The sequence below is a fragment of the Ostrinia nubilalis genome, chromosome 19 (assembly GCF_963855985.1).
Source record: "Ostrinia nubilalis chromosome 19, ilOstNubi1.1, whole genome shotgun sequence".
Taxonomy (NCBI): Eukaryota; Metazoa; Arthropoda; class Insecta; order Lepidoptera; family Crambidae; genus Ostrinia; species Ostrinia nubilalis.
The window spans coordinates 5,226,732-5,240,094 of NC_087106.1; the positions used below are offsets into that span (position 1 = coordinate 5,226,732).

Here is a 13,363-nt window from a genome sequence, read left to right on the forward strand (position 1 = left end):
ATAAACTGGAAAATACTTCTCTAATGTTAACATACTAAAATCTATTGTTACTTGGTAAAAAATATGCAAGGTCATGCATTGTATAACATTTATCGGGGCTTACCTAATGGGTCGCAGCACGGAACTGTGCGCGTTACTTACGGTATGTGCAAAGTGTGATTAGATTATAAGTACCTTAAAGAAATCAGTCAATGTCAGTGATTGTATCTGTCTTACCGTTGAGGGTTAACGACTTAAGAATAACAATACATACATTGTGTTTACTATCTATCTTTACTAATATTTTAAATGAGAAAGTATCTATGATTCTATCTGTTTCTTACGTTTTTTTCTCTTAAACCGTTGTCCCATATTTTTAATGAGTATGCGTTTAAAATCGAGACAGTAAATTGGCTTCCTTGCCTAGGGATACTAGATTGGCTACTAAATAATTAAGGGACTTGAAATAGAGTAAAAGTGTGTGAGGGTTCCATCATTTCTAAATAAATTCGCGAATATTTGTGATTCTTTTCTCACTCCTTCACGCAATAAGGACTGGAGAGATGAAGTATAAACTTTACAATATTATAGCTTGTCCCATAATAACACACATCCAGACATTTTATCAAAATCTACGCGGGCGATTTCGCGTGCGAAAACTAGGATCCAATAAATTTCTATACGCACCTTGGTAGCCCTATTGCCCATGATCTAATACACCAAATAGAGTGTGACGCCCGAGGTCAATGCCATACGTTACATGCTCGCCTGATCCGACCCGAACAATGCTTTGGGCAATTGACATCGACTCGATAGTCATTTACATGCTACATGTCAACTACTTGCTTTGAAAATAGCGGTTGTCAAAATCAAAGAAAAAACAATTGCAAATGGCTTTTTTCTTTTTTGTTTTAAAAGGATAACAGTTACTGGCTACTTATTTCTTTTTTTTTGGGATATATAGGACTTGGATTTAAGTATAAAATAATTCAAAATAAACTTTCTTTTATCCTTAACTTTCAATGGCAAAATACTAGACTTGTCGCTTTTTCTTATTTTAACCATAACTTATGTTTTTTTTTCTTTTTCTTTGCCTGGCGTTGTAACAGAAAGATACATAGGTTATTGTTTTCAGTTGTTTTCTCATTGTTTTTAAATATAGATTAAATTAACAGCATTCGCAAGTTTGGGAACCTTAGCCTTTGCCTCGTAACACAATCTTGACGACTCTTCCTTACCAAATAGGGTCAGGAGCGCTTGTTTAAGCATATTATGTTATGTTAATATGTTAATTGCGGCCGTCTATATTATGTTAATAGGTTATTGTTTTATGGCGTGTTTTATTAGGTCGATTGGTGGTTTTGTGTTACAATAACATTTGAATAAAACGTAGACCTGAACTTTGATTTTATTTAAGTTTGTTTTTGATTTACGAATGATATGGTCAGTATATTGCGCTTAATTTTGAAATGTCAGGTTATGCGATTTGATATTAAACATACTAAAACTTACAGTACTTTGACGTAGAGCAATATTTTTTCAATTTGGTATTTAATTTGCTTTCTAAAATAACGTAAAAATATTTTATTTTGAATAATTTATATCTAATAAAATATGCGTATTTATGTTACCTCACATATGCTGTTATATAATTTTAACTCAACATTGTTGCCCTGATATATTACTAACAGTAGTTGTAAGTTAACAGGCTTTATAACTATATTATAATGCAGGCATTTGTGTTATGTAATAATCATTATAACTCTACAGGTTCCAATAATTATTCATTCACACAATATTTAAAAGTATGTGTGCCAGAATGTGTAAAAAATCGTATTGGTTTCTTTAGTATGTCTAGAAAGATAAATTGATTTTGTATACAGATTCGTAGAAAGTGTGTTATTATAACAAGGTAGGTAAGTCATTAAAATAAAGTAATCTTTTATTTTATATCGCTAATGGAATGCCGTTTAAAAATGGATAATCTTCATGAAACGTATATTAATGTAAATAAAGAGCCAAGCTTGGCACAAACGATGTCCAACTCGGTCCTATAAAAAGTTGAATTCTCTGACGGGTGTCTAAGTTAAATAGCATTATTCTTTTTATCGCAGACGCAGTGTACGCTCTTCAATTAATTTAAAAGACGGTTCCATACGTCCATTCATATTGTAAACTTATTACCTGTTTGCTCTAAACGTAGATGCTAGTTATAAATAAGACATTTTATACAGAAAATACTTAATTGCAAGTCATCTGATTATACTCCCATCTTATTACTTATATCAAATTATGCAATGCGAAAGTTTAAAAATGATTATTTCCAAATTTGGATCTTGGCCCATACACTACCGTGCGTCTAGCTTGATAAAACACTCGTGTGACACCTTCAAAAACGAGGAAACCAGGACAACACGATATGGAGGTCGAATGACGACCCGGGTCACTGTGCGAACTTGACCCGGGGCGAGTGATAGTGACCTTCTTTATCCCGCGATAGCCATTTGTGAATTCACGTAAACTCTATTTTGAAAAGATGATCCGCGTATTTATTAAAAATATGATTCATAGTATAATTTAAAAAAAAAAGGTAAGAATCAATATTTTTTTAGGAATTTTACCTTAGGTATACATATTTTAAGGAAAAGTATGTATGAAATAGTATAAATATTTTTATGATTCAAATCGTTTTTTTAGCAAGTTTACGTAATATTGCGTGTGTCAGCGATTGAAAAGTTACTTGAATATAAAACAAAACCATCGACGAATAAATCTTTTGTTACTTAGCATTCAAAAGTAAAACAATTGATACCATTGAATTATTTAGACCCTGAACTTGACTCCGACCCGCGATGGTCGAGATGACCCGCGATGGCCTGAGATGACCCAAGAGATTTATCGGCTAACTTTCGTGCACGTAACGTGCGTGTTGTAACCATCGGGTTCGGGTCAATTGGACTGTTCCAAGGTCGAGAGATTAATGACGGTGGGTGTGTTTATGGTATTCTCCCCAATTAAAGAAAGAAAGAAAGATTTATATTACAATGGACATCGCACAAAGACAATATATGCTATATGTTTTACATCCTGTGGGCTTAGGATGTGTTTCCCAGGTGTAAGTTATGCTTGCGCATTTTGGTCTTACTCAGTCCTATGATTTGTTTAGAGCATTTTCGTTCATAGCTTTTAAGTATAAGAGCTTTGGAGTGAGTTTGTCCTGGCATGTCTGACCATGTCTTATAGGATTGTTTTGGTAATGTTCTTCAGGGTTATTCGAGCGAGACTTGGGAATACCACAAAAGGGTTCTGGACCATTTCCACGGTTCTCGCTCTGACCGGTTCGTCGACATTTTCATTACCCGATTCCTTACCGTACATTCCGGTTCATATTCGTGCTTCCTCACACCGTTGACAAGAACTTTAAGTCATAGATAAGTATCGTGACCCGTTGTGCTTCGAACTATCAAGCATGCAACCGATTTAGTAATCAATATAATATAAGAATATTCATATTAGAATAATTATTCATGTATTCAAAAAAGTATGATTTGTTTACAAATTGTGAAACTATGCTAATATTACCCCCTAAAATGACTCACACCGTACCGTGTGCAAGTGCAACATTCCATGCATATTCATTAGCACTGACATTGCCAATTTGTCATACCAGTTTTATGGAGCATGCTCTAATTTGGCATGTTTTGTAATTTACGTGCGACTCTTACGGACATATCAAGTTTTTGTGCTGTTTTTGTGTTTATCTTTGTTTTGAAGTTTAAAATATTGGACAGGTTTCCTTATAACTTGGTTCTAATCGTAAAAATGTTTACTGTGCTAAATGCTTGATAAATATTAAACAGACAATTCTATTGACATTAGTAAATCGTTCGAATAAAAATACAACAGACCTAATTAATTTGTTGAACGTTCATAAAGGAAAAAAATGTTATTTGGCACAAATAATTAACAAAAATATACAAAAAATATATTTACTTCATTGTTAATAATATATTCTGCCAGTACAAGTGCGAGGATAAGCGGTCGCACGAGACCGCGGTAACGATTGATTTCTATTGTGTCTCAATTCGCTGGTACTACTAAATACGAATTTACACAATGAATACAATTTAGGAAAGACAACACCCAAAGGAATAACATTAACCACGTGGAATCTATTTCAAATAAGTGTTAAAACATGAATGAAACTACAATCCACAGATATGAATCTAATGTACCTATCTCTATCGCGGCGATCCGAAGGGGATTGCCCAATCGGATGCGCCCTGAACTTGACCGATGCGCGAGCGCCGGTCAGCCTTCCGCGCGGCCGCGTCTGCCGCGAGCGGTCAATGCGCTTGCTCTTAACGGCTTCTTGCGCAATAGTCAACAGCGCATCTTAGGCTTCTTAGGGCTTGTTCCCACGGAGATCCCTTTAATTGCAGGATTACGTTTAGTTACGGGACTATTCCCACCTCTCGTTCCCAACGCTGCAACTCCTGTGTGGCCAGGATCTATAGCTTGACCGCCAGTAAAAACCCAACCAATGAAAGTCAAGTTTGTCCCATGGGAAAGTTAAACTGTCATTGAACTGTTTAGTTCATCAAAATTTCAGCCATAACACGTTCACTGCTAAACGTAACGGGCCTCCCCCAACGAATTTCATAATGACCGTTTGATAGCATCCAGCGCCTGCTACCTTTATACTCAATACTCAATGATTATGAGGTCGTCTTGTGAGTGGACGTCGCATGCTTCGCTTTCCGGTAAGTGGCCTCTACTCCAGAACCTTGCTGCCCCATCGGCCGTTTAGTTATAGCCATTTGCAGTGTAACTTGTCACAAATAAGTATTGGTGAATTTATTCAGAGAACAGGAAAACAAAATAATGCAAATAAAAACAAAAATCTAGATATCACCGCTACATTTAGTAATAGGATGAAGATGTCTTTGGAAATTCCGTACCTTGTTACATTATGCATTACGATACCACAGCACCGTTACTATTGCCAAATGTGGTCAGATTACGCTGATTGTTCAGTCTTACTTAAATCCACGTGCTGAAGTCAAGTGACACCATTGAGTCACGACTGTACGCTATGGATTCATATAGCTGCCTCCATTAACATTGGCCGTAGCCATATTTTTGGCATCAGATAATTATCATTATCAATTTTGCGACATCATCTATTTTTGTAATGTTTAAGCATCTTGATCACCTTGGACAACTTGTGCCATATTAAAATTATCGTAGGCTCTATAATTCGTTCAGTATTAACCAAAATAGATACTTAGGCGCTAAGATTATTCACAAAATAGTCAATTCTCAAATGGTAAATATAATTTCGGAAAGTTTTTTGGCCATTAGTTTTTTCCCCACATATTTTTTATAATTTTTCCGTTTTTAAGAATTTAGGACAATTCCCATCCCACCCCACTCTACATAAAGTCTAACCGTGAGCAGACTTAAATGGCTTTTAGTGACTTTGTTGGAGAATTAAGACGTGTGCAATGCACACTGTGCATTCTTATACTAATTCTGCTGTATTCCTAATCCGTTTTAAGATGTTTACGATCTTGCGAGAGCGCACGAGCGTGAAACCCGTCGTCAATTTGGCGCTGAATGGGCCGTGCGACAGGCGACAAGTCGCACCTGTCGGCGGTGACAGACGACAAATGCCGACAACGCAACGAGATTGATGGAGACGCACTCACGGCAGCTGGCGTCTTTTGGCACGCTCTACAATTACATGGAAGATGAATTTTAACCCTTAGCGAGGCACCAGAAAAAAGAGTGACTAAAAGCCTGTTTGCACAAAATAAATTACTTTCATGACTTTTATGACTCGCTACGCGCACTAGCCTAATATTGCCCCAAAGCAGGTTAGGGTTAATGCAAAAAATATTGGGACGTCTAAAAGTGCTCTTCTAAAGCCTACTTGCAAAAACAAATGCATTAAAAATTTCTACCAATGGTTGTCAATATGTCAGGAATCTCCTGCATGCCTGCCTTGTCCTCAAGTCCAAGTGTCACTCCATGAAGCGTGGAAGGGTTAAGTAAAGCTTCAATTTGTACCAGTGATACAAAATGTACATTTGGAATGTATGTAATCTACAGCCAAAAAGAATTTACGCTTCCAAACCTCGCCAACTAACGGAGAGATAAACAAATTAATTATCATGCTCTTATTATTTGAATTGGTATTTTGATCTTATAACAGTGTATTAACTTTAAGCAATAGCAATCAGTGTTAGATCCGTCCTAATTTATACGGTAACGGCATTCCTTGATTTCATTAAACTGGTTTGAACGGTAAAGATACAGAAACAGATACAAGAACAATTCCTATCCCCGTTGGGACCACACTTGCGAATTACTATTATAGTTACCTTTATTATACTGATTTTATTTAGATAAAGCGTTTGCCCGCGGCTTCGCCCACGTTAAATTTTGTCTGTCACCGAAAAACATGATTGCGCGCGTCCCTACTTCAAAAATCGGGATAAAACTAAATGTACCGGGATCAAAAGAACTTCCAGCGTGCTGTAATGAATAGACAAAGCCTAGGTATTAACAATAGAGAGTCGTGTATTATGTACATTAACTCTACATTTATTGCTATTAATATGACAAGAAAACTAACGTGAGTGACACGCGTTCGAAAGTCACATGCGAGTATGTGACAGAAGAGCTATTGTGACAGTGAAAGTGAATTTCACTTTTATTCATGAACCACCCTTTGGAGACGTCTCTGTGAACAATATCGGTATTGTATATTAGCTCTGCCTGTAGCTTAGAATGTTGATAGTGATAAAAAGTGGATACAATAGGCTTTCAACTCAAAACACGTCCAATAATTTGGCGATTTGCTTCACGTTTGTTAGGCACTTCATGTGTGTCACACCTGTAACAAACATTCACCCCAATTTTCACAGAACAGGGTTCGCGTGTATTAAAATTTCCAACTATTCTTAAAAAGCGTGTAAATTGGTTGGTGGTGTCACTCAACTACGCTCAATCCGGGCTGTTCTAGAGGCCTAAAAGATAACTGGAAGAAATCATAAGCAAAAGATCCATTGTGTGCCGAGGCCGAGGATTTACTTGTATTACGAGTAATACAAGTAAATTGTGTTGTTACAAATACATACGCAATCTGAAAGGTTAACCATAAAGAACAAAAAGCGTATTATTATTTATAATAGCGTAATAGTCATAGGAATGACAAGAATTGCCAAAGGAAATATGAAACCCCTTCACTGTGCACTGTCTCGGTGACCCTGACTGATACCGTTCGAGTCCGCTCACACCGCGCCGCACCATGCGGTTGATATAAAGTTTGGATTAAATTTCAATAGCGGATTTCAAAGTGTACAGATTATTATTAGTATACCATAGAACCACATGATTTGATTAAACTATACAGCTGTGTCGTGCTATGTCCCAAAATCTATAATCTTAGGCAGAAATGCAGGATTGATTTGAGATGGTTCCTCATGTACTCGTACATACTTTTTTGCGCGTTTAAAATACTTACGTTCTCATGTGTTAATGCTCTAAGAAATCTTGGGTATGAATCATCCCACGTATTTTAATTGGGAGCTATAAGCCAATTAATTAGTGATGTTAGCTCTTGTAATTAAGATCGAAGTTCACTAGAGTGTATCTGCTCTTTGAAGGCAAAGAATTTTAACTCAATGAGTGCTCACGTTACATCTCCCTGCGTCACCGTTTGGCTGCATATTTCTCCGAAGAATTCCTTACCCGTGCCTTATATGGGACGTCCATGATGTAAGCTCCACCTGAGAAATAGGCCAGATCTGGTACGTGAGCTAAAGTCGAAATATTTTCCACAATTCAAGGTTCCACAAGTCGTTGACACAGTAAACGGAGTTAGAAGTCGTGACATGTGCAGCCACAACATTACGGTATATCTTTTACTGGCCCGTAATTATTTCGGCGGTAGCCGATTTGGGTTACAAATAAGATCCAGTTTTAAGACGATTTGTTGTCAGTTTTGCGCAAGATTGCCCAAAACGCACGTTGAGACAGTAATTTGTGCGATGTGGTCGGAATATGCAGTCGCTGAATTGAATATGATTCCGAGACATTGCGAGTCGTGTATGATCGTGAGTTTGAAATTAGCGAATGCAAATATGGCACAGCTCCAAAACACGGCGTTTCTTAACACACGACAAGTCCAAAGCATTTGCATATTGTACCTATTGAGGTAAAAGCAGTGAATTTGCTTTGATTTGAATACATAGAAACTGTTTTATCCCGGTTTTCTTATGTGGTGCCTTCTTTCCTTCTACCTTTGTGTTTTTGGTAACTTAGATCAAACTGGTGTGTTTTCCAAATCCTGGACTTTACGGTTAAAGTTCTGAAACTTTTGCAATGTGCCTAACATTTTAGCCAGCCGAGTATGTCGGCTTGAGATTAGCCGGCGAGCTATGTGAGTGCCGGGCCATGAATCAGCGGGCGCAAGGTTACGAAAGCCCGGCCTTTGTCGTGCTACGGCGCCTTTATTAGTCCTCCACTTGGTTCTTATTGTTTCTAACTTACTTACTCGTAATGACACAATGAGATTTCACTGTGCGGTTTTTCTTTGAATTACTTTTGGATCCGCGCTTTGGTGAACACCGATGCAATGTTGCGTTCGTAGTAACGGTAAAAATAGATTTGGTTATTTGGTTAAGACATGATAGAAATAAATACGTTTCTAGTCAAGTTTCTGTCATTCAGTTCTGGTGTCCGGAGCAATAGATAGAGAACTTTTTTATTTGTTGTGAAAACATTTCGTATTCGAGTAGCGATCCACAACAGACAGTGTCCTATATACTTCTGTATAACTGTCTTGATTGACTGTACCGTTCGGTAGAGTTAGTTCTAATATTTCAATCAATATAATATTTCGCACTCACTTTCAGATCAGCGATTTGCCAAGGATATCAGAAACCGAGGTATACATGAGTCACATAGCCCAGCTTTAGAACAAAGTAAATCTTTCATAGATCCACTTTTGAGCAAGGTTGTGGTATTATAGAGCATGCACATGTTAATGCCTTGGGTGTGGCCCGACTTCCTAGTGTGCAACACGATTCGGCATTGTTCTCAACTTATAAGCTATTTGGAAATTCGCAAGCTTTGTTCACGACTGCGCGGGCGCCGGCAATAGGTTGTTGATTAACGAATTGTTTCGATACGTCGAAATATGTACAGTCAACAGCACAGACTACATTTTTGTTGCAAAATAGCCTGTATTACAACGAGATACGACACGTTTAGCTTGATGTGCTGTCGTCTGTACTTCGGTATTGTGGCGCTTAGATCGTTTTTCGCCGAAATAGTAACTTTTACGCTAAAATAATGATGCTCACATTGCCTTACTCACTCAAAGCACTCACAGACATAGTGAACGGTTCTATACTGCAAGGGATCTTTCCAGACTGTTGGAAGGTGGCAGTCGTAAGGCCACTACCAAAAACTGGTCATCCTGCTTCAGTTCAGGACTTGAGGCCTATCAGCATCCTACCATGTTTGTCCAAAATCCTCGAGCGTATAGTTTGTGATCAATTAACTAAATACCTTGAGGAGCAGGGGCTGCTCCCGCGCCGTCAATCGGGATTCCGCAAGGGTTTTGGGACGGCTACTGCTCTTTCGGATGTGATTGATGACCTTCTGGCTGCTCAGGATGGGGGCTTGGTTTCGACGCTGGTGCTGCTGGACTTCTCGCGCGCCTTCGACTCCATTAATATTCCTCTGCTTCTCTCCAAGTTGCGTTATTATGGTCTTGATGATTCCTCCATACGATGGTTTCATAGCTATCTCTCTCTGAGACAGCAGTACGTGGAGCTGAAAGGGGTGGATGGGTCGGCATTATTGTCAGAACAAAAACCAGTAACTCGCGGAGTTCCTCAGGGATCCATATTGGGTCCAATACTGTACATTTTGTACAGTGCTGACATAATCAACTGTATCAAGGACTGTCAATACCACCTATATGCCGATGATCTACAATTATATACATCATTCCCTCCATCTGATCATGAAAATGCAATAATGAAGATCAACAACCAACTAGGCAGAATTTTTGACTGGTGTACTGCCAATTGCCTTGTTCTCAACCCAAGAAAATCAAAGTTCATGCTAACCGGAACACGTAGAGGCTTGGAAACTCTTAAAAGCATACAACTCAACGTTGAAATAAATGGAGAACCTTTAGAAAGAGTGGCTGAGGCGAGAAACCTGGGAATGGTCATTGATGGAAACCTCAAGTTCGAAAGCCATATACTCGAGTGCACTAAGAACTGTTTTTACCGCTTAAAGATTCTATACAACTTGAGGCCCTATTTAAGCGAAAGCCTTAGAATATCTTTATGTGAATCACTTGTATTAAGCAAACTTAACTACTGTGATACAGTGTATGGCCCGTGCTTGCTGGGTAAATCGTCACGTCTCATTCAAAGGGTACAAAACGCATGCGCCCGTTTTTGTTTTACTGTGCCTCCGAGATCACACATCACGCCATTCCTGAACTCATCAAACATGTTAAAGATGGCTGCTCGGCGAAGATTGTACCTGGCCACCATGTTGTTTGGCATACTGGATAGTGCGAGGCCTAAGTATCTGTTCAGCAAACTGGAATGGGCCCAAGCTCAGAGTAGATATCCAAAGAGGCTATGCACTCACATATTTGCTACACCCAAACATCGCACAGCAGCTTTTCGCGGATCATTCAGATTTGCGGCGTCCCGGTGCTGGAACGACCTGCCTCCCCCTCTGCGCGCCCTGAAAACAAAATTTACTTTTAAACATCACCTAAGAAAATATTTAATAGAATTGCAAAAGACTGACAATGATGGGTTACTTACCAGCGGGTCATGCGCGGCAAGCGTAGGAGACCTATCGGGGCTTCCTGGCACCGGTATGCCGCAGTAAAATGATGGACGGAGGCCATGATCATGAAGCGCTGGGTTCATACAAAGTTGCCACCGTTCCCATTCCCATTCCAATTCCCCATTTTCATTCTCGGGGCCCTCCCTGCGCATGAGTGCATCCTATAGGGAAAGTAAAGTAGTATTTATCTTTATTAAATTGTATAATGTATCGAACTAAACAGTAAATGGATAACTTTCTCACCAAGTTACTTGCACTTCATGCCAAAAAACCAAGGCAATGGGTGGGAATCAAAACGCCAAGCACTCCGTTTAGCGTCGTCTTGGGCCTGCTTTACTTTATTGTTCTCTGGCTTGACCTTTGTGATGTGTGGCTATACTAAATCACTTTTTTCAATCAAAATCAGGAATCAAAATGGTGAAATCCAACTCCAAAGATGAAATCACGTTTTTATTGCGTGGCAGCACGCGGTCTTCAATGCACAGATTAGAGTTTTGTTCTTTTTTTTAATTTTATTTTTAAAAATAGCTTATTGTCACAGATATTGATAGATGCAGTATGTGAAAAAATTTGTATGAAGTTTAAACGTCATTAGTGTCATTTTAGTGATTGTCGAAACGTAATTAATCGTATCATCGTACTGCAATCGCAAAGTAATCGAGTGATGTCGTGTGACTCGATTCGATAATTAATTAATTCCGATAAAACTGATATTTTGATAAATTTATAGCTAGTCGGAATGTGGATCGAAATAATTTTGTAGCGGTAAACGTCATTCTTGATTTTCTTATTAATTTGCAAATAATATTTTTATTGTGCATTTATCAAAGTAATGATCGTTATTCCATTGTGCTAAATAGTACTAGTGGCGCCCTCTTTGTCAATGTTTAGTCTTTGTCAATGTTCTGTTTTTGTTTTGTTTTGTTTTTAATGTTATTTTTTTATTTTTATTTATAATGTTGGTTGGAGAGGCGCCCGCTGAAAACCAGCGTCGGGGCACGCGTGCATGCACGCGTGGCTCGATTAATGCTGAGCGGGCGCCTTTTTGGCACAAAAATATGCGTGTATAGTTTTAAGTCCCTTTGTTCTGTTTTTTTATTTTTTTCCTTTTTTGTGTCAAATAAAGTTTTTCTTATTCTTATTCTTATTCTTAAAATAATATACCAGTTGCATTTATACTACACTCGCGAGCAAAACTATGGAATCACTTACATGAAGTTGTTTTCCGGCGATCTTGTGTACTAACGAATTTGTTAGCAACAAAAAAAGTGGCACCTTTTAAAGATTAAACTTTTAACTTTAAATTGATATCAAATTAATTTAAATCACACTAGTATTTAAAAAGATATCCCGGCTGACGTGAAGAAGTAACGAAAAAAACATGTATCAACTGTTTGATACGTCGCGAGTTGCGGCCTATTTACCCCCTATAAAAGGACGTGTTTTCGGATTTTTGCTTTCACACGTTGATCCATACACATCTCCGCTTCTTTTGACACTTTACCTGGGATTCTACACCTTCAGAAGCAGCACAAATCGTTGCACTATTGCAAGAAGGGCTCAGCCAGCGGGCTGTCGCACGTCAGCTCCACATAAGCCAGTCCTGGGTTTCGAAAGTTTTAAGACGCTTTCTGGAGACTGGTGGCTTTATCCCGAGACTAAGTTCTGAACAGCGCCGGTGCACATCGCAGAGGGATGACCGTTTTTTCATGTCAACCTCTCTATGAAATCGTCATTTGACTGGTATCGACGTCCAGCAAGAGCTCAGAAATGTTCGTAGGATAGCTGTTAGCGAGTGGACAGTTCGTCTTAGATATAAGCAATATAATTTGACTCCAAATAGGCCTGCCACAGGCTCGAAACTGACGGCAGGTCACCGACAAGCACGCTTTCAATTAGCTCGCACTTATTTTGATGGGAAGGTGAGTAATGGAGGCGAGTTTTGTTCTCCGATGAATGCAGACTGTGTTTGAAGTGCAGCAGTCGAAGAGGTCGGGTCTATAGGCGGCCTGGGGAGCGATTTGTGCACTGCTGGTTCGCTGAAACAGTGGCTTATGGGGGTGGCTTGCTCGACTTCCCATCGAGATGTATACGAGCAAATTGAAAGCGTGCTTATCGGTGACCTGCCGTCAGTGTCGAGCCTGTGGAAGGCCTTTTTGGAGTCAAATTCTATTGCTTATATCTTAGACGAACTGTCTACTCGCTAACAGCTATCCTACGAACATTTCTGAGCTCTTGCTGGACGTCGATACCAGTCAAATGACGATTTCATAGAGAGGTTGACATGAAATGAAAGTAATAAAAAGCTTGTAAAAACGGTCATCCCTCTGCGATGTGCACCGGCGCTGTTCAGAACTTGGTCTCGGGATAAAGCCACCAGTCTCCAGAAAGCGTCTTAAAACTTTCGAAACCCAGGACTGGCTTATGTGGAGCTGACGTGCGACAGCCCGCTGGCTGAGCCCTTCTGGCAATAGTGCAACGATTTGTGCTG

At 39.0% G+C, this 13,363-nt stretch overlaps 1 protein-coding gene and 1 long non-coding RNA gene across 2 annotated transcripts in view; one reads left to right on the forward strand and one right to left on the reverse strand.

Annotated features, from left to right (window-relative positions):
* Positions 1-13,363, forward strand: part of LOC135080929 (N-alpha-acetyltransferase 15, NatA auxiliary subunit) — a 106,307-nt gene that overhangs the window by 46,874 nt on the left and 46,070 nt on the right. The gene's annotated exons all lie outside the window — the stretch shown is intronic.
* LOC135081268 (uncharacterized) lies at positions 9,355-11,377 on the reverse strand. Its single transcript, XR_010259167.1, has 4 exons — positions 11,116-11,377; positions 10,848-11,033; positions 10,666-10,764; positions 9,355-9,828 (listed from the first exon to the last, which is right to left on the reverse strand). It is a non-coding gene; the product is annotated as an uncharacterized LOC135081268 (long non-coding RNA).